The sequence below is a fragment of the Micropterus dolomieu genome, linkage group LG12 (genome assembly GCF_021292245.1).
Source record: "Micropterus dolomieu isolate WLL.071019.BEF.003 ecotype Adirondacks linkage group LG12, ASM2129224v1, whole genome shotgun sequence".
Taxonomy (NCBI): domain Eukaryota; kingdom Metazoa; phylum Chordata; class Actinopteri; order Centrarchiformes; family Centrarchidae; genus Micropterus; species Micropterus dolomieu.
The window spans coordinates 38,294,500-38,300,782 of record NC_060161.1 but is presented as its reverse complement, the minus strand read 5'-3'; the positions used below and the strand labels follow the sequence as shown (position 1 = coordinate 38,300,782).

Below are 6,283 nucleotides of genomic sequence, written 5' to 3'. Positions count from 1 at the left end.
GTGCTCTGATAGCGCCGATGTTCAGGTCAGTGTTCATGACTTCATCACGAGACTAAAGACACGAGGAAGAGTCTCGAGGGTCCGTGTATCATCCGTTCATTCTGTTGTTAGAGATCAGAGCCTGAAAACCCGCTCCAGGGTTTGTGTTGACGTGGTTTGATTTCCAAAGTGTCTCCGTGATTCCTGTTTTCATCTTGAAGAGAGGAAGCTGAAAGAAAAACTCACGAGCATTTCTCTTTTCTTTGTGATGTTGGGTTCTGCACATGCGCGTGCAGCACGTGTCATGGCGGAGTGTCGTGGTGAACCTTCACTGTGGCTTCACCGCTTGTTTCTTTGTTCTTGGGTTTCCCGCGCGGCGCATGCGCGGTGCAGCACGTGTCAAAGCGGAGCGCGCAGAACAATCAGTGGCCCAATCCCAATGTCCACCTTCACAGACTGAGGCGCGTTCCCACTGTCAAATCGTCAAGTGCGCGAGGGCTCTGTCGCGGACATTTTGAGCCCTTTATAAGTCCGAATTTCTGCAGACTTTGGGTGAGGGAATTTCCCACAGTTCATAGCGGTATGACGTTAATCACAGGGTTTACCAGGGGAAGCACCTATGCTGATGTTAATATTGTTGAAAGTTTTTTTTAACTTAAACACGAAGTCAGAGGAATGCAGTTGCCTTATTACACACTTAGTTTATTCAACTATTTATTTTAGTTTTTGCTTAATGATGCTATTTGACCAACAATAGTGTATTGATTATTGACAAATATGTGTTGACATTTAGGCCACCTCTCCTCCACTCTGTAGGGCGAGATGTGCTGTCCCGTTCCCGTATACAGCATTTTGAGCCCTCGCAGCCTCTTAAACTCAATCACTTTCCAAGTGACATCAGTAAAATCTGTGAGGGTTCAGGGCTTAGGGTTTGGGGGGGGACATTGGGATTTGGCCAATGATCCGTCTGAATGATCTGTGAGGAGGATTTCTTGTTAACCTTCACTATGACTTCACTGCTAATTGTTTTGGTTTGATTGATTTGATCTGCTTTAGAAAAATATTATTAGGGTAATATGGGGTAAGAGCCCCCAGTTTAATTCTTAAAAAAACCACAATGTCCCAAACAAAATTCAAACAGGTTCTTGCTGCCGCAAGTCTTACCCAGCTAAAATTTCCTCTGTTTCATCACAATTTTTGAAGTTATTTGATCAAAGCAATTTTGACATAAGCTGATCAAATATTTCAGTAATTTAAAATAAGCTGTAGATACAATCTAATTGTGTTCAATTAAGATCAAATCAAAAGTCCACAAAATGTTGAGGATGAGCCATTGCATTTTGCTGCCCCTTTCGAATCACAAGCCTCGATATGCGCTTCACAAAAATCACCCCAGATTACGCGACACACTTCGAAGCCTTGAAACGGAAGGACACATCAGTACGATAGAATGCTTGATTCTCTTTCACGCTATCACAGTTGGTTTTGGTCTAAAATGGCACAAACAACAACATGGTTCTATTGGCTTTGTACTTTGCAAAAATGAACAGTATAAGTACTGTAGGAAAAGCAAGGATTATACCTAGCGTGCCTTTTTAAAAAGTCGTCTTTATTGCAAAAGGGGGTTACAATTCAGATTACTTACAAAGATGTACAAATATGTTAAATGATGAATCTGCTGATGTTTTGTAAAAATGTTCTGGTGTTTGTATTGATGTCTCTTAAATTTAACCATGTAATAATTAGCCGGGTAATATCTGAATTACATTTTTAAAGTAATCCTCCCAACCCTGGTGATGATCAGTCAACTTGCTATAGAGGTCTGTGCCACCAGGGCCCTCTATGGACACACCCCTGCAGTTGGTTGTCACAGGTGGTAATGCATTAGTCAGACTTTAACATTGTGGGTTATTTTCCACAGACATGCTCTAAATATCATTTATGGTTCTAGAAAGCTTGCTCCACCATGACTTCTCACTCAGTGTCTTTCTCTCTGTATGTCCGATATAGATGTACTCAAACGTCATCGCTGTCAGCACATTGACAAATCCTTCACAACATCTGCAAATTTAAAGATTCGTCAGAGACTGTACAGCTGTGACGAGTGTGGGAAAACTTTTACTCAGTCAGGTAGCCTAGGAATCCACAGACGTGTTCACACCGGAGAGAAGCCGTACAGCTGTGACCAGTGTGGGAAAGCTTTCAATAGAAAAGATGATCTGGCAAAGCACAGGCGCCTTCACACTGGAGAGAAACCGTACAGCTGTGAACAGTGTGGGAAAGCTTTCAGTAGAACTGGTGACCTGGCAATGCACAGACGCGTTCACACTGGAGAGAAACCGTACAGCTGTGAACAGTGTGGGAACGCTTTCACTAGAACAAGTGACCTGGTAAAGCACAGACGCATTCACACTGGAGAGAAACCATACAGCTGTGACCAGTGTGGGAAAGCTTTCACTAGAAAACATGACCTGGTAAAGCACAGACGCATACACACTGGAGAGAAACCGTACAGCTGTGAACAATGTGGGAAAGCTTTCACTAGAACAGGTGACCTGGCAACGCACAGACGCATTCACACTGGAGAGAAACCGTACAGCTGTGACCAGTGTGTGAAAGCTTTCATTACAAGAAGTGATCTGACAAAGCACAGACGCATTCACACTGGAGATAAACCGTACTGGTGTGACCAATGTGGGAAATCTTTTAATACATCAGGTTATCTTTATGTCCATCAACGTGTTCACACTGGAGACAAACCGTACTGGTGTGACCAATGTGGGAAGGCTTTTACTGCATCAGGTTATCTAAAGTTGCACCAACGCGTTCACACAGGAGAGAAGCCGTACAGCTGTGACCAATGTGGGAAAGCTTTCACTAAATCATGTTATCTAAAGTTGCACCGCTGCGTTCACACAGGAGAGAAGCCGTACAACTGACCAATGTGGAAAAACTTTTCTTAACATTCATTCTCTTAATACACAAGAACATTCACACTGCATTGTGCTAAACATTTCGTTTCTAGAGCCAAGCTGTGTATTGCCTCCTGCTTCTCCTCCCATTGCCCTAAATCCAAACACTTGTTATTATGTGACTATGATGGAGTAGTAACATGTGATGACACTTGGCTCACAAGAACGAGACGAGATTTCAATACTATTTTTTAGAAATCAAGCTGAACTATATGAATTTATATGTCCTGCGTTCTGGTTAAAATGTCTGCAACAATTTATAGTAGAAATCTTTATTTATCTAAAGGGAAACATTCAGGTGGCAGGTGACAATTCAAATGCTACAGAACCTCAAGCAGTGCAGCAATCAGTCATTCTGTGCTGCTTTCAGATCTGTTTCTCATGTGATAAACTTTTCTCATGAAATATCATCCCTGCTGAGTCATAATTTAGTCTTCCCTCCTCTTTGTGTCTGTTTTTGGGGAAGGAAGCTCTTTAGATGTGCGTGTGGCACCTTTTCACCTCCAATGAGAAATGAAAAAAACTTCTGCCCATTCAGACTCTCTCTCACATATGTGTTCTCTGACATGTCCAGAAAAAAAATCATAATATTACGAGAGTAACTTCATCATTTAATGAGAATTCATAATATTTTAAGTCTACCTGCCCTTTACCCTGATGTGCATTACGTTTTTGCTCTGCTGGTAGTATCCCTTTCAGACCATTTGACTGACAAAGTTTTGGACTGCATGTTGTAAGTGAAACCAAAATTAAATGAAAACACATCAGGCAGAAATCTCTCCACAAATCCACATGTTAACTTCAGCACCTCAATCAAGTGCAGCTCACTGTCCCACACAGATCAAAGTCTACCAGCTACGCTACCACTTGGTCACAACTGTAGGGACTCCTTGTGCAAGAGCAGGTTCACTTGATTACCATCACGGCATACGCTGGTGTCGTTTCAGGTGGGAGGAGTTAATTTGCTCCACCAGCTGATGTTATCAGTTATAAATTTGTTTTTCATTCCATGAGATAATTGTGTGTCTGTGACACATGATTTTGACCAGTCGGCCTGAATAATGCTTTGATCCCCTAGCTGGCTCACTACTAAAGAATGTCTCTGTTCTACAAAAACAGCTAAAGCTAATTTATTCTATCTACTAAGGATGTGTCTGCTTAAACAGTAAGATGAGAGCATTCATTGATGAACGGACAGTTTGTTATAAACTTAATGTGACCATGGGACGGCCAAAGGGGGAGCTGTAATGGAAACAAATGGATTTTACCTGTATGTACTTTTATTAATCCTCTATATGTCATTACTTTATGTTCTTTGCTCATCTTATGTGGTGTTATAATTTCCACTTAGTGTACCAGTGTTTTGATATAATGACCTTCTGTGAGATTGTTTTGTGTCATGCTTTAATGTAAGAAAGGAGTTTCCACTGTGGCTCAAGGCTGAGAAAGGCTTTTCTGTCCACAGATTATTCTCTAGCATGAAATGTCTTCTCTGTTTCTCTGGGTCAGACTCTAATCTCTAAACACCTCTGGTGAATGAGCTCTACCCAGGGTACCCGCGGGGTCTTAAAAGTATTAATATAGTGTTAAATTTTGAATTCTAAAAATAAGGTCTTAAAAGCATTAAATTTTATTTACATGGTTGTTGTAAATTCCGTATTTATTACTGTGTTTTTTTTTGTGCAGCAACGGTTTGGTGCTGAATTTATTTAATACATCAGGCACCTTGTTGGGCAGCTAAGAGGTCCTTGGGAACATAATATTGAGCCGTATGACATTCTGGTTCATTTCACAGTGATGTCAGTCTGTGTTTGTGATGAAGGTGCGTAGTAACAATCCGTTAATGATTGGTAATTAGTTATTTTGATATGCATGCACTAATATAATGTTACTAACGTAGCAGTGTTTATTTGATATTTAACGTGCTAACTGACTTGGTAATTTTTCAGTGAGTTAAAGCTAACTTCAAGTTAACATGTGCTCATTAAGCTAGCACACCTTCTCATGTTTATTGTCTTTTGTTTATTGCCGATACCGATTTTATGGAGTCAATCAGACCAATGTAAAGTCTCAGAACAGACAATAGAGATTAATTGTAACGAATCAACTGTAAACAGCAAACCAGAAACACAGAGCTGTATGTTATTTGGAGTTGTGCTTCATCAGTAAAGCCAAGTTAACTGTCCTACTGCGCCCGGCCTTGCTCTCTAATCAGAGCGTCTGTGTGGATGAGGTGTTCCAGCGAATCCCCCTAAAACAGCATACACAATACCCCATAGATTTTCTATAGGGTTAAGGGCAGGCGAGTTTGCTGGCCAATTAAGAACAGGGATACCATGGTCCTTAAACCAGGTACTGGTAGCTTTGGCACTGTGTGCAGGTGCCAAGTCCTGTTGGAAAATGAAATCTGCATCTCCATAAAGTTGGTCAGCAGCAGGAAGCATGAAGTGCTCTAAAACTACCTGGTAGACGGCTGCGTTGACTTTGGATCTCAGAAAACACAGTGGACCAACACCAGCAGATGACATGGCACCCCAAACCATCACTGACTGTGGAAACTTTACACTGGACTTAAAGCAACGTGGATTCTGTGCCTCTCCTCTCTTCCTCCAGACTCTGGGACCTTGATTTCCAAAGGAAATGCAAAATTTACTTTCATCAGAGAACATAACTTTGGACCACTCAGCAGTAGTCCAGTCCTTTTTGTCTTTAGCCCAGGCGAGACGCTTCTGACGCTGTGTCTTGTTCAAGAGTGGCTTGACACAAGGAATGCGACAGCTGAAACCCATGTCTTGCATACGTCTGTGAGTGGTGGTTCTTGAAACACTGACTCCAGCTGCAGTCCACTCTTTGTGAATCTCCCCCACAGTTTTGAATGGGTTTTGTTTCACAATCCTCTCCAGGGTGCAGTTATCACTATTGTTTGTACACTTTTTTCTACCACATCTTTTCCTTCCCATCGCCTCTCTATTAATGTGCTTGGACACAGAGCTCTGTGAACAGCCAGCCTCTTTAGCAATGACCTTTTGTGTCTTGCCCTCCTTGTGCAAGGTGTCAGTGGTCGTCTTTTGGACAGCCGTCAAGTCAGCGGTCTTCCCCATGATTGTGTAGCCTACAGAACTAGACTGAGAGACCATTTAAAGGCCTTTGCAGGTGTTTTGAGGTAATTAGCTGATTAGAGTGTGACACCAGGTGTCTTCAATATTGAACCTTTTCACAATATTCTAATTTTCTGAGATACTGATTTTGGGGTTTTCATTAGTTGTCAGTTATAATCATCAAAATTAAAAGGAATGAACACTTGAAATATATCAGTCTGTGTGGAATGAATG

General features: G+C 41.6%; 1 protein-coding gene and 1 pseudogene across 1 annotated transcript in view; both read left to right on the top strand.

Moving 5' to 3' along the window:
- LOC123980239 overlaps positions 1-4,603 on the top strand; it is an 18,108-nt pseudogene extending 13,505 nt beyond the window's left edge.
- LOC123980185 (zinc finger protein 260-like) overlaps positions 1-6,283 on the top strand; it is a 672,464-nt gene that overhangs the window by 597,032 nt on the left and 69,149 nt on the right. The gene's annotated exons all lie outside the window — the stretch shown is intronic.